General features: G+C 41.2%; 1 long non-coding RNA gene and 1 pseudogene across 3 annotated transcripts; both read right to left on the reverse strand.

Moving 5' to 3' along the window:
* Positions 1 to 15598: 15598 nt before the first annotated feature.
* LOC143022640 (uncharacterized) lies at positions 15599 to 24986 on the reverse strand. 3 transcript variants are annotated; one of them, XR_012966109.1, is made up of 8 exons: positions 23641 to 24986; positions 22310 to 22363; positions 22119 to 22152; positions 20354 to 20413; positions 19948 to 20196; positions 19722 to 19763; positions 19512 to 19551; positions 15599 to 15881 (listed from the first exon to the last, which is right to left on the reverse strand). It is a non-coding gene; the product is annotated as an uncharacterized LOC143022640 (long non-coding RNA). The 3 variants fall into 3 exon arrangements; XR_012966110.1 differs by lacking the exon at positions 19722 to 19763 and having other exon boundaries at positions 15600 to 15881; positions 19500 to 19551; positions 23641 to 24985; XR_012966108.1 differs by lacking the exon at positions 15599 to 15881 and having other exon boundaries at positions 19367 to 19551; positions 23641 to 24984.
* LOC143022643 (small nucleolar RNA SNORD24) lies at positions 23814 to 23885 on the reverse strand (annotated as a pseudogene).
* Positions 24987 to 25549: the final 563 nt, after the last annotated feature.

The following is a 25549-nucleotide window of genomic DNA, read 5'->3' on the forward strand; positions in this document are numbered from 1 at the left end:
TGACTTACCCATGCCAGACACCTCAGAAATACAAATCTCTTCCTACGCAGACGACATAACAATCACATGCACACATCGTAACACAGACAAAGCTGCAGAAATAATCCAGCCTTACCTTGACACACTCAACACATGGTTCATCACAAACAGACTCAAAATAGCTCCAACCAAATCTACAGCAACACTTCTCACCAACTGGACAAAAGAACACAAATACATACCTCATCTCTACATCAACAACACTCTAATACCACACACAAACACACCGAAAATTCTTGGTGTAACATACGATACATCCATGTCTTTCAAACAACACCTCACAAACATAAAAAACAAATGCACACCTAGACTTAACGCACTCAAGTCAATCACTGGAACAACATTTGGACAAAACAAAGAAACTAATATAACAATATACAAACAATGCATACGCTCAGTGATGAATTATGCGAGTCCTGCATGGGCTCCTAATCTCAGTGAGACACACCACAACACCCTTCAAATCATACAAAACAAAGCCCTAAAAACAATTACAGGCTGCACAAATACATCACCTACAGACCATTTACACCATGAAACAAAAGTCCTCAAAGTCAAGGACCACCTCGACATGAGAGGCACACAAACACTTGCTGCAGCCACCACAAACACATCACACCCGCTACACTACATAGCAGAACACCCACACACACCAAGAAACATTAAAACTACACCCAAAGACCTTTATTACACACAGATACTCTCTTCTCTTCCTCCACAACCACCAAATACCAGCCTCCGGAAACATATTCATAATCATATCACTCACCGCTCCATTAACACACTGAAAGACAACACACTGCTACATGCCAGACCCCCTGATATCCACCCTTCTGAATCCTCTCTCCCACGTAAGGACAGAGTCCACTTGGCCAGACTGCGATGCGGTCACCACCCAGCACTTCTAAGCTACCAGAAGAGGCTGGACGACCGTGTTGTGAACAGCTGCCCAGGATGTAACACTTCACCCCATACCATACAACACATAATGGAAGACTGCATTATACACAATCATGCACGCAAACAACACAACATACACTCTATAAAGGATTTGTGGGAAAACCCAGTTTCGGCTGTGGCCTTCCTTGGGGAGACGGGACTGCTCGGACAGACAGTCTAGGGAACGACAACAACAACAACATATTGGGAAGGAATTACTCCAGCTTGAATTCTTTGAAAAAGCTGACTGGTATTCATGAATACCACTGGGATAATGAGGAACTAGGAAATCTTTACATTTACAACCTGGGAATGAACAAACATGGGCCAATGATTAGTGGATGGAAGAATCAGAAACAAGACTGGTTCAACCAAAAGTGTGGAAAAAAAAGAGCAAAAGTAAGGGATATAGCTTGGGGAAAATTGAAGATAAGAAACAATAAAACAGAAGAAGCTTACAAACAAGCTAGAAATGATTATACTAAAGTCCACAGGGAGAAGGGAAACAATTCTGAAAGGGGTGTTGTACATAAATACAGAGTTGAACATTTTTTAATGCTTGCCCTCTTTCCAAGACCCCATTTTTGGAGGCACATAAATCACTACAAACTTCTACTTTTCATGTCGCTATCTTCAACTTTTATCATAATCACTTCCACATTGTTTATACCCTCTGTAACCTTCATCACATTCAAGTTTTTCTTGGCCAGAAACATGACTCCTCCGCCCTGTTTCTCATTTCTATTTTTGATCCAATGTTTATTTAATCCATGTCCAACAATATTTGGTGTAGTGGACCCCTTAATTTTGTCTCTGCAATTCCCATTATCTGGTTTTTCTTTTGACAGGTAATCACTTAGTTCATTTAATACTGAAATCAATCCATCTATGTTACTATAAGCCAAGTAGTCAAAGGCCACTTTCATTGATCTTAGGAAATTGGAGGTTTCTCCGACTATTTTGTTGACATGTTTGTCTGGTGCCGTGTCAGTGCTGATAATTACTCCTAGGTCCCTTTCCAAGTTGACTTTTTTTTTTTAACTTCCTTTGTACCAATTTTGTATTGTCCCGATATTCTATTTTTACTTTATCCAAATTCCATTATACATTACTTGATGTTGAAGTTCATTTCACACTTTTGACTTCATTCCCAGACTTTATCCAGGTCTTTTTGTAGTGATTTACAATCTTCCTCTGTACTTACTCTCTTTAGTAGTTTTGCATCATCTGCAAAGAAGTTTATATAACATTCCACACCTTCATACATGGCAAACATTATCAGACCCAACACAGAACCTTGTGGGACTCCACTTATAATTTCTTCCCAGGTTGAGTTCTTGTTTCTAAGTACCACCCTCATTTTTCTCCCATTCAAGAAATCTTCCATACATTCAAATAACTTTCCTTATACTCCACTTGTTTCAATTTTTCTTGGTAGCTTTTTGTGTGGTACTTTATCAAATGCTTTTTGTTTATCTAAGAAGGCACAGTCTGTCCATCTGTCCATTTCTTGTACTATTTCTATTAGCTTTGAGTAAAAGCAAATCAAGTTTATGGCACATGATCTTCCACATCTAAATCCAAATTGTTTTGGATTTAATATATCATTCTCTTTCAAATGTTTAATCCATTTACTTTTGATAACTTTTTCACAAATTTTTGCTATTGTGCTTGTAAGGGAGACTGGTCTATATTTAGTTGGATTTCCCTTGTCCCCTCCTTTGTATACTGGTACAATATTTGCATTTTTCCAATCTTGTAGTAATTTTCCTTCTTTGAGTGAGAAATGAATTGTGTATTTTGTCCATTAGTTCATCTATACATTGTTTTAATATCCAATTTGCAATTCCATCCAGCCCATGTGATTTTAATTTGGTCCCTTATTTCCTTCTGTGTCACAGTTATTTCTTTCATTGGGGGCATCTTTCTGTCCTTCCTCCCAATTTTGTGTACTTTCAATAATTTCAGCCATTTCTACATCTTCTATATATATTCATTATTCCCTTGATGCAATTTCACTATTTCATGTTTACCTTTTAGTTTGTCATTCACATACCTGTAGAATAGTTTAGGTTGGTCCTTGCATTTTTCTATTATGTCCTTTTCATGGTTTATCTTTTCTTCCTTGTGTATTTTTACATATTTATTTCTTAGTTTGATGTATATTTACCACTTGCTCTTTTTTTTTTCTTTCTTTTTTGGTCTTTTTTCCATCTTTTCAAGGCTTTGTCTCTTCTATCTTTAGCCTCATTACATTTTTTGTTGTACCAGCACTTTATGTACACCCATTCTTGTTTCTTCTTTGGTACATATTTGTCTATTCTCTCATTGCCATTTTCTTTTAATATGTTCCATTTCTCTTCCATCTTTGTTTCTTCATTTAAGTTTTCCCAGTTTGCATTATGAAAGAATTTTCCAAGTTTCTCAAAATCCATTTTGTTGTACATTAGTCTTCCTTTTCTATGTTTCTTATTTCTTCTAAAATCAATCTGTTCTTTTAGTTCGAACTCTATTAGTATGTGGTCACTCTTCCCAATTGGTGTCTTGTATTTCATTTTATCCACGATTTCAGGCTGTGATGTAAATATCAAATCTAGTCTCAACAATTTTTCATTGTTTCTATACCTAGTATTTTCCTTTACCCATTGAGTCAACATGTATTTAATGGTCATATCCAGTAGAATATTTCCCCAAAGGTCTTCTACAACTTTCATTGTCATTTCTTCCAAACATATTTCTTTTGAATTAAAGTCACCCATAATTACTATGTTTCCTCCTTCTTTCAATAATTCAATTAATGCATTCTTTGTGTCTTCCAACATTTTGGAATGATCACTATTTGTCCAAGACTGGGGCACATATATAACTACAAATTTTCTACATTTCATGTCTCCATTTTCAACTTTAATCATAATCAATTCCACATTATTTTTCCTTCTGGGGTCTGGGGTATTGGCTGCATGTTATTGTGGCAAAGTAGCATGCAGTTGATACTTTAGGGTCTATATAGGGTGCCCCTATAGACCAGAGCCACACATCATTTTGTCTGTGAAAGAGGAAAACTCTGTTCATAGAGAAATTATGACACTTTTATACTACGACTGTCCCTCCATTATGCTGTCCCCCAACCCCTTCTTACTGTTCTGTACAATTTCTCTGAATATTCATTTCCTTTTTTGCCTACCTACCCTAGAGGAGGGATTGAGGAAGTTGGTGGCAGAGTTTGGGAGAGTATGTGATAGAAGAAAGCTAAAGATAAATGTGGGTAAAAGTAAGGTGATGAGATGTACAAGGGGTGAAAGTGGCAGTAGACTGGAAGTGAACATTAAGGGAGAGCGACTGGAGGAAGTGGATAGTTTTAGATACTTGGGTGCAAGTGTAGCAGGAAAAGGTGGAGTGAAGGTGGAGGTAGAATGTAGATTGAGAGAAGCGAGTAAATGCCTTGGTGGTTTAAAGAGTGTAATGAGGAATAGACATTTGGGAATGGATGCGAAGAGGAGACTGTATGAAGGAGTGATTGTGCCAACAGCACTGTATGGGGCAGAAACGTGGAACATAAGAGAAGAAGAGAGGAGTTTGAATGTGTTTGAGATGAGGTGTCTGAGAAGTATGGTGGGGGTTACTAGGCTGGATAGAGTGAGAAATGAGGAGGTGAGGAGGAGAACAGGGGTGAAAAAGGATTTGGGAGATAGGGTTGATGAAAGAATATTAGGATGGTTTGGACACATGGAAAGAATGAGTGAAGAAAGACTAGTAAAAGAGGTATGGAAGGCAGATGTGGAGGGAGTGAACATGAAGGGACGTCCTAGGATGAGGTGGATGGATGGGGTGAAGGGGGCTTTGGGGAAGAGGGGAATGTCTGTTGAGGAAGGAAGGGAGAGAACGGAAGACAGAGGTGAGTGGAGAATGGTTGTATATGGATGATGTTGTGACTGCATGAGGAGGAATGGGCGGGGGGTGGGGGGTGGGGTAGTATGTGTGAGTAATTTTTGACACAGCCCGAAGGGATTTCTCCCCGTCCTCGCCTTATATGCAAAGGGGGACAGAGAGGGGGGGTCGCCGATTAAATGAAGCGGCCTTGCTGTGGATGTACTGTGTCTTGCGACACTGCTTCTGACCCAGGGCGGTGGGCAGGGTGCAGGGATGACCCGTCATCCAGGAGGTGCTCAGATGAGAGGGAGGGTGGGAGGGGTGTGGAGTGTATTTAGGGATGAAATGGGTGGGAGTGTTTTTATGCCTTTCCCTTTTTGGCTACCTCCCTTGGGAGGGGGAAAAAGCCTTGGTATATGTATGTATGTACCCTGTGGTGGGGGCAAAAGAATACTGCCACCAAGTATTTCCACTTGGATCGTAAGAGGTGAGAAAAAAGGGAAGGGGATTGGGACCAGACATCCTTCTCCCAGTAGCCCCACAGGGGACATTCCTAAAAAAAAGTAAAGGCATAAGAGGGTCTAGGAGTTTTCCAACCAGCACCCTAAGGTTTGGGTCTTTTAATGTGCGTGGATGTGGTACAGATGAGATTAAAAGGGAAGAGATAGGTAGTATGTTTGTGAGAAGAAAGATGGATGTGTTGGCTTCGAGTGAAACTAAGTTGAAAGGGAAGGGCAAGTGTAATTTTGGGAGTGTAAGTGGGAGGTCATCAGAAGTGAAGAGAGGGTGATGGAGGGAAGGGGTGGCTATACTAGTAAGTGAAGAGATAGGTAAACGGGTAGTGGAGTGGAAGGAGGTTTCCTCAAGGTTAATGTGGATGAAGGTGAAACTGGGAAAGGAGATGTGGGTTTTAGTAAGTGCATATGGGGCTGGTAGAGAGAAGAGTGTAGAAGGGAGGCTTTTTGGATAGATTTAAATGAGTGCATAGAGGGATTAGGGAGAAATGTCAATGTAATAATACTGGGAGACCTTTATGCTAGGGAAGGAAATGAACCAATTGACGGAATAGTTGGGAAGTGTGGAGTTCAGGAAAAAATTGTAGTGGAGAGTTGATGGTGGAAATGTGTCTAGAAAGAGAGTTGATGATAGCAAATACAGTGTTTCGGAAGAAAGTCAAGCATAAGTACACATGGGAGAGGGTGGTGGAGGGAAGGGTGGTAGATAGAGCGTTAATGGACTACGTAGTGGTAGATAGGAGTATAATAGGAAGAGTTAAGGATGTACATGTTCTAAGGGGAGCGGGTAGGGGAATATCAGTTCATTTTTGGTGGAAGGTAAGTTGAGAGTGGCGGATAGATGGAGAGAGAGGAAAATGACAAAAGGTAGGGAGGTGCTTAGAGTGAACTCTTTAAATGAAAAGGAAAAAGAGGAGTACAAGAGGAAGCTGAGGGAGGAGTGGGAGGGAGTGAAGGATAGAGTAGAGCTAGGAGTGGAGGAGGAATGGGGATGGTTCAAGGAGGGAGTCACAAAGTGTGCAAGGATGGTGTGTGGAACAAGAAGGACTGGAGGAAATAGAAGGAAGGGTAGTGAATGGTGGGATGAGAAAACAAAGAAGGTTGTAGAAGAGAAGAAGCGAGCTTTCACAGATTGGTTACAAAATAGGATGAGGGAGTCATATGAGAGGTACAAAGAAAAGAAAAGAGAAGTAAAGCAAAAGGTAAAGGAGGCAAAGAGGAGAGCAGATGTGAAATGGGGTAAGAGTATGACAGAAATTTTTGAAAGTAATAAGATGTTTTGGAAAGAAATAAGAGAGGAAGAGGAGGTGAATCAAGTAGAGAAGGAAAGGTAAAAGGTGCAGATGGAGAGATGATAATGGAAGAGAAGGCAGTAAGGGGAAGATGGGCAGAATATTTTAAGGAGTTGGTAAATGTGAAGGAGGATAGGAAGGGAAAGATAGCTGCAGTGGGAAATGCGAAGAAAATGACCATGATGAGTGAGGAAAATGGAGGAGAAATAAGGAAGGATGAAGTGAAGGCAGTTGTTAAGATGACGAAAGCAGGTAAGGTACCTGGTCTGGATGGATGCCATGCAGAATGTCTAAAAAAAGGAGGTACAGTGATGGTGGACTGGCTGGTGAGGTTATTTAATACTTTGTGGAGAGAGGGTAGAGTGCCAGAGGACTGGAGGAGTGCCTGTATAGTTCCACTTTACATGGGAGAAGGGGACAAGTGTGAATGTAGTAGTTTCAGAGGGATTAGCTTGTTAAGTGTAGTTGGGAAGGCTTATGGGAGGATCTTGATTGAGAGGATTAGGAGAGGAACAGAGGGAGTAATTGATGAGGAACAGTGTGGATTTAGGACAGGTAGAGGTTGTGTAGATCAGATTTTTGTGGCAAGACAGATATTTGAGAAAGCTATAGGTAAGGGAAAGGATGTTTTTTGGGCTTTTATGGATCTGGAAAAGGCTTACGACAGGGTAGACAGGAGGGCACTGTGGGAGGTTTTGCGGATATACGGGACAGGAGGAAAGCTTCTAGGAGCTATCAAGAGTTTTTGAGAGTAGTAGAGCTTGTGTCAGGATTAGAAATGGAGAGAGCGAGTGGTTCGAGGTAAAGGTGGGACTTTGTCAGGGATGCGTTATATCACCCTGGCTGTTCAACTTGTACATGGATGGGGTGATGAGAGAGGTAAATGCAAGGGTGATGGGTCAGGGATTGGTGATGGTTAAAGAAAATGGAGAAAAGTGGGAGGTGAGCCAGCTGTTGTTTGCAGATGACACTGCGCTTGTGGCAGGACCAGAGGAGGGATTGAGGAATTTGGTGACAGAGTTTGGGAGAGTGTGTGATAGAGGAAAGCTGAAGATAAATGTGGGTAAAAGTAAGGTGATGAGATGTACAAGGGGTGAAAGTGGCAGCAGACTTGAAGTGAGCATTAAGGGAGAGTGACTGGAGGAAGTAGATAGTTTTAGATACTTGGGTGCAAATGTGGCAGGAAAAGGTGGAGTGGAGGTGGAGGTAGAATGTAGACTGAGAGAAGCGAGTAAATGCCATGGTTGATTAAAAAGTGTAATGAGGAATAGACATTTGGGAATGGATGCTAGGAGACTGTATGAAGGAGTGATTGTGCCAACAGCACTGTATGGGGCACAAACATGGAACATAAGAGAAGAAGAGAGAAGGAGTTTGAATGTGTTTGAGATGAGGTGTCTGAGAAGTATGATGGGGGTTACTAGGCTGGATAGAGTGAGAAATGAGGAGGTGAGGAGGAGAGCAGGGGTGAAAAGTGAGTTGGGAGATAGGGTTGATGAAAGAGTATTAAGATGGTTTGGACACATGGAAAGAATGAGTGAAGAAAGACTAGTAAAAGAGGTATGGAAGGCAGATGTGGAGGGAGTGAACATGAGGGGACGTCCTAGGATGAGGTGGATGGATGGGGTGAAGGGGGCTTTGGGGAAAAGGAAATGTCTGTTGAGGAAGGATGGGAGAGGACAGAAGACAGGGGTGAATGGAGAATGGTTGTATATGGATGATGTTGTGGTGCATGAGCTGGAGTGGGTGGGGGGATGGGGGGTGAGGTAGTATGTGTGAGCAAAATTTGACGCAGCCCGAGGGGATTTCTCCCCGTCTTCTCCTTTTATGCATGGGGGGACGGAGAGGGGAGGGGGGGTCAATATAATGAAGCGGCCTTGCTGTGGATGTGCTGTGTCTTACGACACTGCTTCTGACCCAGGGCAGTGGACAAGGTGCAGGGATGACCCGTCATCCAGGAGGTGGTAAGATAAGAGGGAGGGTGGAGGGGAGTGGAGGGTATTCAGGGATGGAATGGATGGGAATGATTTTATGCCTTTTTCTTTTTGGCCACCTCCCTTTAAAAGGGAAAAAGCCTTGGTATATGTATGTTATCTTTTTCGCATTTAAACCTTTCTCAGTCAAAAATATGATTCCACCCTGTTTCTCCTTTTTATTTTTCACCTAATGGTTGTATAGACCTTGTCCCACAGTATTTGATGATAGTGGACCTCTTAATCTTGTCTCTACAATTCCCATTATGTCTGGTTTCTCTACTGACAGATAGTAATTTAATTCGTTTAGTCCTGAAATCATGCCATCTATGTTAGTATATGTTATTTTTCTTTTTTTCTTTTCTTCTCTTTTTTTATTTAATAAGTTTCCTTTTTTTTTTTTTTTGATGTACCATTTTCTCAGCCTTAGGTCCAGTACTCTCCAAAAAAAAAATTATTCTTTTTAGTCTCCATTCTTCCCTTATTTTTTCTTTATTTACTTCATTTCTAAGTGTCTTTTCTTTCTTTTTCCTCATCACTCTTTTCTTTTTTTTATCCAAACATTTTTGTAGAAAATTTTCATAGTACTTCTTCAGCTATCATTTGAGACAATTAGATTGCTTTTTAGTGGTCTATACTATTTTTTTCTAGAGTACTGACCTATATATGTACTTTATCGCTTTATCCATTACCTGTCCCTCCTCTTGTATCTCCTTCAGAATTGCTTTTGCTACTTCTCTTCTTTTTCTCTTTGGTATCTGTGTACATTATGTTTTTCTTTAATACCATACACTACAATGCACTTTTTTTATCCATTGTGTCTCTTACCCAGATTTCCTTTTCTTTAATTACTTTAATTACTGTTTAACATTTTCCTCTACCTGCTGTTGTACTATTTCTTTAAAGGTTATTTTCTGATTTTCTTGTTCTAGTTTCCATTGATTCTTTATTTCTAGGAGATCCGTCTCCTTAATTGTGTCTCCTACTTTCTCAGTCACTGTTTGTATTTCTTCTTTGACTTCTTTTTTTATGCCTCATTTTTACTTTTATCTTCATTTTTCCTTCTTCAATATCACTTCTGACCATATTCAATTCGTTTTTTAGATCATTAAGCTCTTTGTTCATCTTGTCATTAGCTCTTCATAGTTGGTTTATCTCTCTGTACATTGCCCTATATTCATCTTTCAAATGTATTAATTCCTCCATCAAATCAGCAATATCCCAATTTCTTAATACATTTTTATACCTAGTTTCTCTTTCCACATCTAAACCTCTACCTAATAATCCTCTTCCTTTTGGATATCCTGAAAAAATATTGGTGTCCTTCCTTTGAGTAGATTTCGGGGTATTATCAATCATGCATGATTGTTTTGGTATCAGCCCCAGCGGTAACTCGACTCTGCTCATGTCCAAACCTCTCTTTTATTGGTTCAGTTTTTCTTCTTTCTCTTTCTCCATTTTGTGTATTTTCTACACTATTTACTCTGGGGTATTGGCTGCATGTTAATGTGGCAAAGTAGCATGCAGTTGATACTTTAGGGTCTATATGGGGCGCCCCTACGGACCAGAGTCACACATCATTTTGTCTGTGATAGAGGAAAACTCTGTTCATAGAGAAATTATGACACTTATATACTACGACTGTCCCTCCATTATGCTGTCCCCCAACCCCTTGTTGCTGTCCTGTACCATTTCTCTGAGAATTCATTTTCTGTTTTCGCTGTTCCTGTGGTAGGGAAAGAGAATGCTACCACCAAGTCTTTCCACTGGAGTCATAGAAGGCAACAAAAAACAGGACGGGGATGGGATTACGAGTCCTACTACCTGTAGCCCCAAAAGGGGACATTCCTAAAAAGAAAAGAAAAGGCATAAGAGGGGCTGGGAGTTTTCCAACCAGTACCCTAAGGTTTGGGTCTTTTAATGTGTGTGAATGTGGTGTAGATGAGAGTAAAAGGGAAGAGATAGGCAGTATGTTTGTGAGAAGAAAGATGGATGTGTTGGCTTTGAGTGAAACTCAAATGAAAGGAAAGGGCAACTGTGAGTTAGGGAGTGTAGCTGGGAGGTACTCAGGAGTGAAGAGGGGACGAGGGAGAGAAGGGGTGGCTATACTAGTAAGTGAAGAGATAAGTATGCGGGTAGTGGAGTGGGAGGAGGTTTCATCAAGGTTGATGTGGATGAAGGTGAAGCTGGGAAGGGAGATGAGGGTTTTTGTAAGTGCGTATGGACCTGGTAGTGAAAAGAGTGTAGAAGGGAGGCTTTTTGGGTATACATAAATGAATGCATAGAGGGATTAGGGAGAAATGTCAATATAGTTGTATTGGGAGACCTTAATGCTAGGGTAGGAAATGAACCAATAGACGGAGTGATTGGGAAGTATGGAGTTCCAGGTAAAAATCGTAGTGGAGAAATGATGGTGGAGATGTGTCTTGAAAGAGAGTTGATGATAGCAAATACAGTGTTTAAGAAGAAAGTCAAGCATAAGTACACATGGGAGAGGGTGGTGGATGGAAGAGTGGCAGATAGAGCATTAATGGACTATATAGTGGTGACCAGGAGTATGGTAGGAAGAGTCAAGGATGTACATGTTCTAAGGGGAGAGAGTGGGGGAATATCAGATCATTTTTTGGTGGAAGGTAAAACGAGAGTGGAGAATAGGTGGAGAAAGAGGAAAAGGGCAGAAGATAGGGAGGTACTTAGAGTGAACTGCTTAAATGAGGAAAAAAAGGAGAGTGAGTTTAAGAAGAAACTGAAAGAGGGGTGGGAGAGAGTAAAGGATAGAGTAGAACTAGGAGTGGAGGAGGAATGGAGATGGTTCAAGGAGGGAGTCATAAGGTGTGCAAAGATGGTGTGTGGAACAAGGAGGGCGGGAGGAAAAAGAAGGAAGGGTAGTGAGTGGTGGGATGAGGAAGCAAAGAAATGTGTAGAAGAGAAGCGAGCTTTCACAGATTGGCTGCAAATTAGGACGAGGAAATTGTATGAGAGGTACAAAGTAAAGAAAAGGGAAGCTAAGCATAAGATAAAGGAAGCAAAGAGGAGAGCAGATGTGAAATGGTGTAAGAGTATGACAGAAAATTTTGAAAGCAATAAAAAGATGTTTTGGAAGGAAATTAAAAGAGAAAAAGAAGGCGAATCAAGTAGAGAAGAAAAGGTAAAAGCTGCAGATGGAGAGATGATAATGGAAGAAAAGGCAGTGAGAGGAAGGTGGGGAGAGTATTTTAGAGAGTTGCTAAATGTAAAGGAGGATAGGGAGGGAAAGGTAGTTGCAGTGGGAAGCACTAAGAAAATGAGAGTGATGAGTGAGGAAAATGGAGGAGAAATAGGGAAGGATGAAGTGAAAGCAGCTGTTAAGATAACGAGAGCAGGTAAGGCACCTGGTCTGGATGGATGCCATGCAGAATGTCTGAAGAAAAAAGGTACAGTGATGGTGGACTGGCTGGTGAGGTTGTTTAATGTTTGTTTGAGAGGGTAGAGTGCCAGAGGACTGGAGGAGTGCCTGTATAGTTCCGCTTTACAAGGGAAAGGGGGACAAGTGTGAGTGTAGTAGTTTCAGAGGGATCAGCTTGTTGAGTGTAGTTGGGAAGGCTTATGGGAGGGTCTTCATTGAGAGGATTAGGAGAGGAACAGAGGGAGTAATTGGTGAGGAACAGTGTGGGTTTAGGACAGGTAGGGGTTGTGTAGATCAGATCTTTGTGGTAAGACAGATATGTGAGAAAGCTATAGGAAAAGGTAAGGATGTTTTTTGGGCTTTTATGGATCTGGAAAAGGCTTATGACAGGGTAGACAGGAAGGCACTGTGGGAGGTACTGCAGATATATGGGATAGGAGGAAAGCTGTTAAGAGCAGTCAAGAGTTTTTACGAGAGTAGTAGAGCTTGTGTTAGGATTAGAAATGGAGAGAGTGAATGGTTTGAGGTGGGACTTCGTCAGGGATGTGTTATGTCGACCTGGCTGTTCAATCTTTACATGGATGGGATGGTGCGAGAGGTGAATGCAAGGGTAGTGGGTCAGGGGTTGGAGATGATTAAAGAAAATGGAGAAAAGTGGGAGGTGAGCCAGTTGTTGTTTGTGGACGACACTGCGCTTGTAGCAGGATCAGAGGAGGGATTGAGGAAGTTAGTGACAGAGTTTGAGAAGGTGTGTCAAAGAAGGAAGCTGAAGATAAATGTGGGTAAAAGTAAGATGATGAGATGTACAAGGGGAGAGATTGGCAGCAGGCTGGAGGTGAGCATTAAGGGTGAAAGACTGGAGGAAGTGGATAGTTTTAGATACTTGGCTGCGAATGTGGCAGGAAAGGGAGGAGTGGGGGCGGAGGTAGAATGTAGATTGAGAGAAGCGAGTGGATTGAAAAGTGTAATGAGAAATAGACATTTGGGAATGTATGCTAAGTGGAGGTTATATGAAGGAGTGATTGTGCCAACAGCATTGTACGGGACAAACACATGGAACATGAGAGAGGAAGAGAGAAGGAATTTGAATGTGTTTGAGATGAAATGTCTGAGAAGTATAATAGGGGTTACTAGGCTAGATAGAGTGAGAAATGAGGAGGTGAGGAGGAGAACAGGGGTGGAAAGGAAATTGGGAGATAGGGTTGATGAAAGGATATTAGGATGCTTTGGACACATGGAAAGAATGAGTGAAGAAAGATTAGTAAAAGAAGTGTGGAAGGCAGAGGTGGAAGGAGTGAATATGAGGGGGCATCCTAGGATGAGATGGATGGATGGGGTGAAAGGGGCATTACAAAAGAGAGGAATGTCTGTGGAGGAAGGGCTGGAGAGGACAGAAGATAAGGGTGAATGGAGAGGAGTGATGCATGTATAACTCATTTTCACCATCTTTCCACTGGTCTCAATCTCCACACTGCTGTAGCAGTCTCCAGTTCTCCACAACAATCCCATTATTGCATTGCTGTCCATGTGTGAATGCAGGATGTTGTCTTATGTTAGTGATCAATGGTACTATAGCTGTTGATGGACTTGTCTAATTTCTTTGCCATGGAAGTTATTTTCCTCCACGGTGGTCAGGGGGAGCATATTTGAGTAGTTACTTGTTCCATTTAGGAAGGTTTTGACCAACTAAAGTACAGCATTACTTATGTAGGTATCCACCAATTCTTACTCTGGTTGCAGTTTTGAAATTATGATGTGAAGTATCCACATGCTGCTAATGCATAACATCTGCAAAGAAATGTTAAACCTTGAAGTGAAAAATACAAAACTGGCAGATTTATTCTTCTGCAACAAGAAGTGAGAGGTAAATGCAAGGGTAGTGGGTCAGGGATTGGAGATGGTTAAAGAAAATGGAGAAAAGTGGGAGGTGAGCCAGCTATTGTTTGCGGACGACACTGTGCTTGTGGCAGGATCGAAGGAGGGATTGAAGAAGTTGGTGGCAGAGTTTGGGAGAGTATGTGATAGAAGAAAGCTGAAGATAAATGTGGGTAAAAGTAAGGTGATGAGATGTACAAGGGGTGAAAGTGGCAGTAGACTGGAAGTGAGTATTAAGGGAGAGCGACTGGAGGAAGTGGATAGTTTTAGATACTTGGGTGCAAATGTGGCAGGAAAAGGTGGAGTGAAGGTGGAGGTAGAATGTAGATTGAGAGAAGCGAGTAAATGCCTTGGTGGATTAAAGAGTGTAATGAGGAATAGACATTTGGGAATGGATGCTAAGAGGAGACTATATGAAGGAGTGATTGTGCCAACACCACTGTATGGGGCACAAACATGGAACATAAGAGAAGAGAGAAGGAGTTTGAATGTGTTTGAGATGAGGTGTCTGAGAAGTATGATGGGGGTTACTAGGCTGGATAGAGTGAGAAATGAGGAGGTGAGAAGAACAGGGGTGGAAAGGGAGCTGGGAGTTAGGGTTGATAAAAGAATATTAGGATGGTTTGGACACATGGAAAGAATGAGCAAAGAAAGACTAGTAAAAGAGGTATGGAAGGCAGATGTGGAGGGAGTGAACATGAGGGGACGTCCTAGGATGAGGTGGATGGATGGGGTGAAGGGGGCTTTGGGGAAGAGGGGAATGTCTGTTGAGGAAGGACGGGAGAGGACAGAAGACGGGTGAATGGAGAATGGTTGTATGTGGATGATGTGATTGCATGAGGTGGAATGGGCGGGGGGATGGGGGTGAGGTAGTATGTGTGAGCAAAATTTGACGTAGCCCGAAGGGATTTCTCCCCGTCTTCTCTTTTTATGCAATGGGGGGATGGAGAGGGGGGATCGCCGATTTAATGAAGCGGCCTTGCTGTGGATGTCCTGTGTCTTGCAACACTGCTTCTGACCCAGGGCAGTGGACAAGGTGCAGGGATGACCCGTCATCCAGGAGGTGCTAAGATGAGAGGGAGGGTGGAGGGGTGTGGAGTGTATTCAGGGATGGCATGGGTGGAAATGATTTTATGCCTTTTCCTTTTTGGCTACCTCCCTTGTAAGGGGGAAAAAACCTTGGTATGTGTATGTATGTAACAAGATCAGACACCAGAAGTTCTACATCTGTAGTTAAAAGCTATGTTTAATTAACACTAGCTTCCTGCACCAATATGACATCTGAACATACCAAACATTCCCTATAGAATGTCATGTATTTAGCAATTCCATGCAAGAGCCCTTACACTTTCATCCTTCACACCATACAAGCACTACCACGGGGATGATAACACAAGACAAAGGCCCGCAGAAGCAATCTCCAATAGACCCTCCTGTGAACAAAATTTGGTCTACTCGTTCTTTCAATGTACCTAAACCATCCCAATAACTTTTCATCAGTGTCTTAACAGCCCTCCACTTCATATCACAAAATCCAAGATTGGCTGAATACTAAACTCTCATAGGCCCAGGATTAAACAAAGATAAAAATTTTCACCAGCATTATGGCTAACCAACCTGTTGCTATGAATACTTACTAAAAAGCTTCTGTTTGAACCCACTGGATTCCCTCTGCAAAAGGGTACTACGAACAACCTTGCTAATGCAAAACAGTCCAGATGAAACAAGTCTGACCTGCAACAAGCAACTGATATAATATCCACTTAAACTTAACAACCAAGTACAAGACAATTCCAACAATCAGACAACACATTAACCTTCATAGGATCACCCTCCGGTGGAAACTGCGAATGTGATAGAAATGGTTATCATCATGAAATGCATCTTCCTACTATGTACAATTACACATTAGCATTGCCAAATGTTCAGTAACTAGGTTTCTTAAATTTCTATGTACCTCAGACAATGCCCACAGGCTTGCCAGTCTTCCATTCTGGAAACAAGAACCTACATTAATCATACATACATATACCAAGGCTTTTTCCCCCTTATAAGGGAGGTAGCCAAAAAGGAAAAGGCATAAAATCATTTCCACCCATTCCATCCCTGAATACACTCCACACCCCTCCACCCTCCCTCTCATCTTAGCACCTCCTGGATGACGGGTCATCCCTCCACCTTGTCCACTGCCCTGGGTCAGAAGCAGTGTCACAAAACACAGCACATCCACAGCAAGGCCGCTTCATTAAATCGGCGACCCCCCATGCATAAAGGAGAAGACAGGGAGAAATACCTTCGGGCTGCGTCAAATTTTGCTCACACATCCACCCGCCCATTCCACCTCATGCATCACAACATCATCCATATACAACCATTCTCCATTCACCCCTGTCTTCTGTCCTCGCCCATCCTTCCTCAACAGACATTCCCCTCTTCCCCAAAGCCCCCTTCACCCCATCCTTCCACCTCATCCTAGGACATCCCTTCATGTTCACTCCCTCCACATCTGCCTTCCATACTTTTTTTACTAGTCTTTCTTCACTCATTCTTTCCATGTGTCCATACCATCCTAATGCTCTTTCATCAACCCAATCTCCCAATCCCCTTTCCACCCCTGTTCTCCTCCTCACATCCTCATTTCTTACTCTATCCAGCCTAGTAACCCCCATCATACTTCTCAGACACCTCATCTCAAACACATTCAAACTCCTTCTCTCTTCTTCTCTTATGTTCCATGTTTCTGTCCCATACAGTGCTGTTGGCACAATCACTCTTTCATATAGTCTCTTCTTAGCATCCATTCCCAAATGTCTATTCCTCATTACACTTTTTAATTCACCAAGGCATTTACTCACTTCTCTCAATCTACATTCTACCTCCACCTTCACTCCACCTTTTCCTGCCACATTTGCACCCAAGTATCTAAAACTATCCACTTCCTCCAGTCGCTCTCCCTTAATGCTCACTTCCAGACTACTGCCACTTTCACCCCTCGCACATCTCATCACCTTACTTTTACCCACATTTATCTTCAGCTTTCTTCTATCACACACTCTCCCAAACTCTGTCACCAACTTCCTCAATCCCTCCTCCGATCCTGCCACAAGTGCAGTGTCGTCCGCAAACAACAACTGGCTCACCTCCCACTTTTCTCCATTTTCTTTAACTATCTCCAATCCCTGAACCACTACCTTTGCATTTACCTCTTGCACTACCCCATCCATGTATAAGTTGAACAGCCAGGGTGACATAACGCATCCTTGACGAAGTCCCACCTTTACCTCGAACCACTCACTCTCTCCATTTCTAATCCTGACACAAGCTCTACTACTCTCATAAAAACTCTTGACAGCTCCCAGAAGTTTTCCTCCTATCCCGTATATCCGCGAAACCCCCCACAGTGCCTTTCTGTCTACCCTGTCGTAAGCCTTTTCCAGGTCCATAAAGGCCCAAAAAATATCCTTCCCCTTTCCTATAGCTTTCTCACATATCTGTCTTACCACAAAGATCTGATCTACACAACCTCTACCTGTCCTAAATCCACACTGTTCCTCACCAATTACTCCTTCTGTTCCTCTCCTAATCCTCTCAATCAAGATCCTCCCATAAGCCTTCCCAACTACACTTAACAAGCTAATCCCTCTGAAACTACTACATTCACACTTTTCCCCTTTTCCCTTGTAAAGTGGAACTATACAGGCACTCCTCCAGTCCTCCGGCACTCTACCCTCTCTCCAGCAAACATTAAATAACCTCACCAGCCAGTCCACCATCACTGTACCTCCTTTTTTTAGACATTCTGCATGGCATCCATCCAGACCAGGTGCCTTACCTGCTTTCACCATCTTAACAACTGCCTTCACTTCATCCTTCCTTATTTCTCCTCCATTTTCCTCACTCATCACTCTCATTTTCATAGCATTTCCCAGTGCAGCTATCTTTCCCTCCCTATCCTCCTTCACATTTAGCAACTCCCTAAAATATTCTGCTCATCTTCCCCTACTGCCTTCTCTTCCATTATCATCTCTCCATCTGCACCTTTTACCTTTTCTTCTCTACTTGAATCGCCTCCTCTTCCTCTCCTAATTTCTTTCCAAAACATCTTTTTATTACTTTCAAAATTTTCTGTCATACTCTTACCCCATTTCATATCTGCTCTCCTCTTTGCCTCCTTTACCTTTTGCTTTACTTCTCTTTTCTTTTCTTTGTACCTCTCATATGACTCCCTCATCCTATTTTGTAACCAATCTGTGAAAGCTCGCTTCTTCTCTTCTACAACCTTCTTTGTTTCCTCATCCCACCATTCACTACCCTTTCTTTTACTTCCTCCTGTCCTTCTTGTTCCACACACCATCTTTGCACACTTTGTGATTCCCTCCTTGAACCATCCCCATTCCTCCTCCACTCTAGCTCTACTCTATCCTTCACTCTCTCCCACTCCTTCAGCTTCTTCTTTTACTCCTTCTCCTTTTCCTTTTCATTTAAAGAGTTCACTCTAAGTACCTCCCTACCTTTTGTCCCTTTCCTCTTCCTCCATCTATCCTCCACTCTCAACTTACCTTCCACCAAAAAATGATCTGATATTTCTCCACCCTCTCCCCTTAGCACATGTACATCCTTAACTCTTCCTATCATAAACCTATTTACCACTACATAGTCCATTAACGCTCTATCTACCACCCTTCCATCCACCACCCTCTCCCATATGTACTTATGCTTGACTTTCTTCTGAAACACTGTATCTGATATCATCAACTCTCTTTCTAGACACATTTCCACCATCAACTCTCCACTACCATTCTTTCCTGGAACTCCACATTTCCCAACCACTCCATCAATTGGATCATTTCCTACCCTAGCATTAAGGTCTCCCAGTACTATTACATTGATATTTCTCCCTAAATCCTCTATGCACTCATTTAAATCTATCCAAAAATCCTCCATTTCTTCTACACTCTTCTCACTGCCAGGTCCATATGCACTTACAAAAACCCATATCTCCTTTCCCAGTTTCACTTTTATCCACATTATCCTTGAGGAAACCTCCTTCCACTCCACTACATGTTTACCTATCTCTTCACTTACTAGTATAGCCACCCCATCCCTCCCTCGCCCTCTCTTCACTCCTGATAACCTCCCACTTACACTCCCAAACTTACATTCGCCCTTCCCTTTCAGCTTAGTTTCACTCAAAGCCAACACATCCATCTTTCTTCTCACAAACATACTACCTATCTCTTCCCTTTTACTCTCATCTGTACCACATCCACGCACATTAAAAGACCCAAACCTTGGGGTGCTGGTTGGAAAACTCCCAGACCCTCTTATGCCTTTGCTTTTTCTTTTAGGAATGTCCCCTGTGGGGCTACAAGGAGAAAGATGCCTAGTCCCAATCCCCGTCCCTTTCTTCTCACCTCTTACAATCCAAGTGGAATTACTTGATGGCAGTATTCTTTTCCCCCACCCCAGGGAATTAATCATAATTCAATAAAACAGGTTTAGTATATTTCACAAAGTGATCAGAATCACAATTTTTAACATTTTGCCAACAGGCAATCCTTAGGTGTCCTAAGTGATGGGCCATCATGTATGCAGTATCAACAAGACATACCAACATTCTTACCAGTGACCATGATCTCCATTCAGTCTCGCTTTGATGTCACCTGCAAAAAACTATACATTAATCCCAATTCAAAATTAACTTCACAGTATGATCAGTAAAATGGTCAAAATCACATTTCTTTAGCACTTTGCCAACAGGCAATCCTAATGTGTCCTAAGTGATGGGCCATCATGTATACAGTATTAACGAGAAGAAATAAAAACATCTTACCAATGATCACGATCTTGTCCTTCAGTCTCACTCCGACATCACCTGCAAACAACTGAACATTAATCCCAACTCAAAATGAACCTCACAGTATGATCAATAGAATGGTCAGAATCACATTTCTTTAGCACTTTGCCAACAGGCAATCCTAAGGTGTTCTAAGTGATGGGCCATCATGGAGATAAACACTAGCAAATATGATAAAAATGGAAAAAGTTAACTCCTTTACCACCACATTTATTTGGTCACCAGCTGCAACAAATTTCACTTCTTTGGACCAACTTCAGAATATAGCAAACACTGAAATTCTGCAATCAACGACAATTGTGTTAGCAAACATTCCTAGAGCATAACAATATCTGTCTACATGCCATAGGCTTCTTCCCCTTCACAAGGGAGGTAGCCAAGTCAAAACATGCTTCTTCAGTCATACTCCACTCACCCGTTTCCTTAACCACTTTGCTTAAACTCACAGCACCTGAAAATATTTCTCATAAGTTAAATATATAATGAAAATGACCACCCATTGCCTAGGCAATCAGGGTACGAATACTAAATCATTTGTTACTCATGTTGAAAGTAAGATTCTCATCACAGTATTACTCTGGCTAACAAACTCCTGTAGGTATCTATACCTGTACTGAACAGATGAATGTCCAAACTTGATCAAACTGGTACACTGTCCACTTGAAAACCTGCCAATGGGAAAGTCAACCATAAGTACATGGGAGAGGGTGGTAGATAGGGCACTAATGGACTACATGGTGGTAACCAGGGGAATAATGGGAGGATTTTTGGATGTAAATGTTCTACTGGGAGAGTGGGGGAAAAGAATTTTGAAAGTTGACAGTGAAGGATAGATGGAGAAAGGTAAAGGGCAGAAGGTAGGGAGGTGCTTAAAGCAAAATGAGAGAAAAGGAAGACTACAAAAAGAAACAGGAGTGGGAGGGAGTGAAGGTTAGAGTATAACTAGGACAGGAGGAATGGGGATAGTTCAAGTAATGGGGATGGTAACATACGATACATCCATGTCTTTCAAACAACACCTCACAAACATAAAAAACAAATGCACACCTAGACTTAACGCACTTAAGTCAATCACTGGAACAACATTTGGACAAAACAAAGAAACTAATATAACAATATACAAACAATGTATACGCTCAGTGATGAATTATGCGAGTCCTGCATGGGCTCCTAATCTCAGTGAGACACACCACAACACCCTTCAAATCATACAAAACAAAGCCCTAAAAACAATTACAGGCTGCACAAATACATCACCTACAGACCATTTACACCATGAAACAAAAGTCCTCAAAGTCAAGGAACACCTCGACATGAGAGGCACACAAACACTTGCTGCAGCCACCACAAACACATCACACCCGTTACACTACATAGCAGAACACCCACACACACCAAGAAACATTAAAACTACACCCAAAGACCTTTATTACACAAAGATACTCTCTTCTCTTCCTCCACAACCACCAAATACCAGCCTCCGGAAACATATTCATAATCATATCACTCACCGCTCCATTAACACACTGAAAGACAACACACTGCTGCATGCCAGACCCCCTGATATCCACCCTTCTGAATCCTCTCTCCCACGTAAGGACAGAGTCCACTTGGCCAGACTGCGATGCGGTCACCACCCAGCACTTCTAAGCTACCAGAGGAGGCTGGACGACCGTGTTGTGAACAGCTGCCCAGGATGTAACACTTCACCCCATACCATACAACACATAATGGAAGACTGCATTATACACAATCATGCACGCAAACAACACAACATACACTCTATAAAGGATTTGTGGGAAAACCCAGTCTCGGCTGTGGCCTTCCTTGGGGAGACGGGACTGCTCGGACAGACAGTCTAGGGAACGACAACAACAACAACAGGAGGATATACAAGGGTAGCGAGTGGTGGGATGAAGCAAAGATTGTAAAGAAGCAAGCATTCAAAGATTGATTACAAAATAGGATGAATCACAAGAATGTACAAAGAAAAGCAGAATAAAGCATAAGAGGGCAGAGGTGAGCAGAAATGAAATGGGGTACGGCAGAAAAAAAAAAAAAAAAAAAAAAAAAAAAAAAAAAAAAAAACCACTCCCTTCCCTCATCTTGGCTCCTGGCTGATGGGTCATCCCTGCATCTCACCCACTGCCCTGGGTCAGAAGCAGTTTAAGACAGTACATCCACAGCAAAGCAGATTAAATAAACTGGCAACCCCTCCTCTCAGTCACCTCATGCAGATGGGGAGAAATCCCTTTATACTGCATTTTTCACACATTGCCTCACCCCCCCCCCATCCGCTCCCCCTCGTGCCACAGCATCCATACACAGCAATTCTCCATTCAGTCCCATCTTCTGTCCAAAACAAGTACTGACCTTAATGCAGCTGAGGAATGCTCCAGGCCTTTACCTGAAAAAATACACTTTGTAAACAATGGCTCTTTATCCAATGTAAGGTGTACACTATAAGCAATATCAGCCCTGTTGAGCTTGCCAACACAGTAATTCTGGAGATATTCTTGTCATCATTATTTGAAGTACAACCACAATACACAAACTATACTTACTACTTCACTCAGGCTCTAAAGCGCACCACCACAAGTCGTCCCACAAACTCCAAACTGAAAATGTAAAAATTAAATAAGCCATACACCAACTGACAAACCAACAATACTCTACATCTGTGGTTACCAACCGGTGTGCCATGGCATCAAAGGGTGATGAGAGATCAACTGAGGGTGCCTCCAAAAATCAGAGCAAAAATTACTGTCAATTATATATTTGTATGGTCATCCATTTTTAATCATTAAAGCAGGATCAGGTTAAAGATGAGTATTTTCATATTATCCTGGGACATAATTTTGTTACACTGATGTTGAATTAACAAAATACTGACAAACTAGAATTTAGATTTTCTAATAAGGGTGCTGCCGGGGACTTCTGAAAGGCTTGGCAAGGGTGCCTCCTCAAGCCAGAAATGGTTGGGAGCCACTGCTCCACATCAAACTTGTCTTGCTCTTGTTTAACCTTCCTCATAAACCAAGAAATGCATTCATAAATGTTTGCAGCCTGGTAACCAGAAGCAACATTGCAACTGGGGCATAAGGGGAGCAGACTGATCTTTGATTCACCTTAGCACCAACATAGCATATACTCAATATCAGTGACTCTGGGATCAATTATTTACTTAATCCATCAATTACTAATCTATATTCATCATGGACACTTTTCATTGCTTAACAGACATTCCTCTATTATTCAATTCACCTCTTCACCCCATTAATCTACTTAATTTTTGGTATTTGCTTCCAAGTCATTCTTTCCACCTAGCATAGTTTGGGCAACTAGATCTGTCAGCTTTCTTTCCATCCCCATAACAGAATTCATATTTCAACTCCTTACCAAGCACATTTTCAAAGTTCAAGTTCCATACATTTGTTCCCCTGTTCAAAGATTTCCTGGCTGTTAATGATTATTCTAAAACTACCTATCCCTACTCAAACTACCTCAATATAGTACCCAAATGGTCAATCACATTATTAACCACTTCAGTACAAGTCAAACTCTCACGTGCAGCATGGCCTATCATAGGAACAATGCATCACACTACTTGCATTATAAAATAGTCACTACTGCATTACTCATTCTTTTTTACTCAGTAATAAACACTGAAAACATGATCAAACCAGTTCATAGAATCCGGGGGTAACTCGTGTACAACTACAAAGATATACGTAATCAAAACTGACACCGGCATCCTTGCGAACATATCCACGCCTCATGACACCTATGTAAGTGTCATTGTACCCAAGTGGTTAACATTGCCAACAGGTATTCCTACAGTGTCCTATATGATGGGCCATCATATTCAAAAATTCAAATGACAATGCAATATTACCATTACCAGCTCAGGGTCATCTAAAACTGGTGCAACTTTGTAAAACCCAAGGTTGCCTAGACCTAGCAAAGATCTTGTATGGCCAGGCTACTGATGAATGTGTTGACCCCTGGAGGAAGAAACCATAAATGTATTCTGCTCCACCTCTTGCTATACAGTCCTAAGAGGTCAAATATTCAGAGATCTTGGTGGTTATAGTCGTCATACAACAGTCAAGAGTAGCAAATACATTCTCATCATTATTACAAATGCAGTTTCCAAGTACCAAAGCAGGTAAACCTACCATAGTGATGTACCATAGTCCTGATGTGCTTTCAATCTCGATCATGTACAGGTAGTCGTCGACTTACGACCTATGCGACTTACGACTGATCGACTTTACGACCACGAGATGGTGCAATAATATCTAACATTTAACAGAGTAATAGAATTGCAATGTTATGCCTGGCAGTGCAGTACATTACTCCGCATGCTGCAAGAGTCGAGGACGATAGTTTTCGCAGGCTGCCGGCAGCGTCAGCATCCCAGCCAGCTAAATATTCTTTCATTTTGTTTGTTTGAAGTAAAATGTTTCCTAATTTTGCATTGCATTTTGTATTTTTGTGTCTTGCAATTAATAAAATATAACAAACTTTTTATGCCTAAGCTAGTTTGTTGTCGATAACAATATGTTCGGTGCAGTACACGAAAAGAATGTGTTTTGTTGAAATAAAAAAAATCCCAATTTTGCCTTACATTTTGTATTTTTATGTTTTGCAATTAATAAAATGTAACAGTATTTTTTTATGCCTAGTCTGTTGTCGATGGCAAAATGTTCGGCACAGCATTTTGTATTTTTATGTTTTGCGATTAATAAAATGTAACAGTAAACTTTGTTTATACCTAGTCTGTTGTCGATAACAATATTTTCGGTACAGTAAGAATGTGTTTCGAAATATTTTTTTCCTAATTTTGCTTTACAATGATTTTAATGTATCCAACAAAAAAGGATTTGTAGGTCAAAGATGACAAAACTTTATTCAGTATGCGTAGGCCTAGGCTACGTTTCCTAACAAAAATGATAAAAAGTTAATGATTATTAAACAACGTAGCTCAAAGATAATAAGATTTTATTCAGTATGCATACGTTTCCTAAAGAAAGTCTGATGGTAAAATAATACAAAGGTTAACAAATACAGTATTAAATATCATAGGTCAAAGATGATAGGATTTTATTCAATATGCTTAGGCCTAGGCTATGTTTCCCAAAGAAAATCAGATGAAATTATAAAAAGGTTAAAAATACTATACAACATAGTTCAAAGATGCTAAGATTATTTCAGTATGCTAAATATACAATATATATATATATATATATATATATATATATATATATATATATATATATATATATATACAGTATATATTATATAAAGGGTAATATATACTGTATATATATATAGACCGACTTGCGTCCAGATCGACTTACGACCTGTCTGTCGGAACCGAACTCGGTCGTAAGTCGACGACTACCTGTACATTTACTCTTAAACAATGGCCAACATCTTTCTTTACGATTCAATACCACAAGTCTTGTCTGGAAAATTAAAACTTCTAAAACACCTTCATCACACTTCTCCTGTCTTTTCTTGATTACACCAAACGACATGCGGGTAAGCCTGTCTTAGGTCTCGTCATCTAACTCATCATTTATCAAAGTCCAAAATAATTACATTTCTTTCAAAACATCATATCTAACCAAAAAAACTTAACTGACCTGCATGTGCTAATCCAGTATCTACAAAAGAGGTTCATTTATACACCTCTTGTGCATGAGCCTGTCAATTAAACAAACTTCACTTACATGCAAACAAAGTTATTATTGAAGATGTACTCTTGGTTTTCAGTAACGAGGAATTGTGTCCACAGC

This window comes from Oratosquilla oratoria, unplaced genomic scaffold, assembly GCF_046742065.1.
Source record: "Oratosquilla oratoria isolate Oo_2021 unplaced genomic scaffold, ASM4674206v1 SCAFFOLD131, whole genome shotgun sequence".
In the NCBI taxonomy this organism is placed as follows: Eukaryota; Metazoa; Arthropoda; class Malacostraca; order Stomatopoda; family Squillidae; genus Oratosquilla; species Oratosquilla oratoria.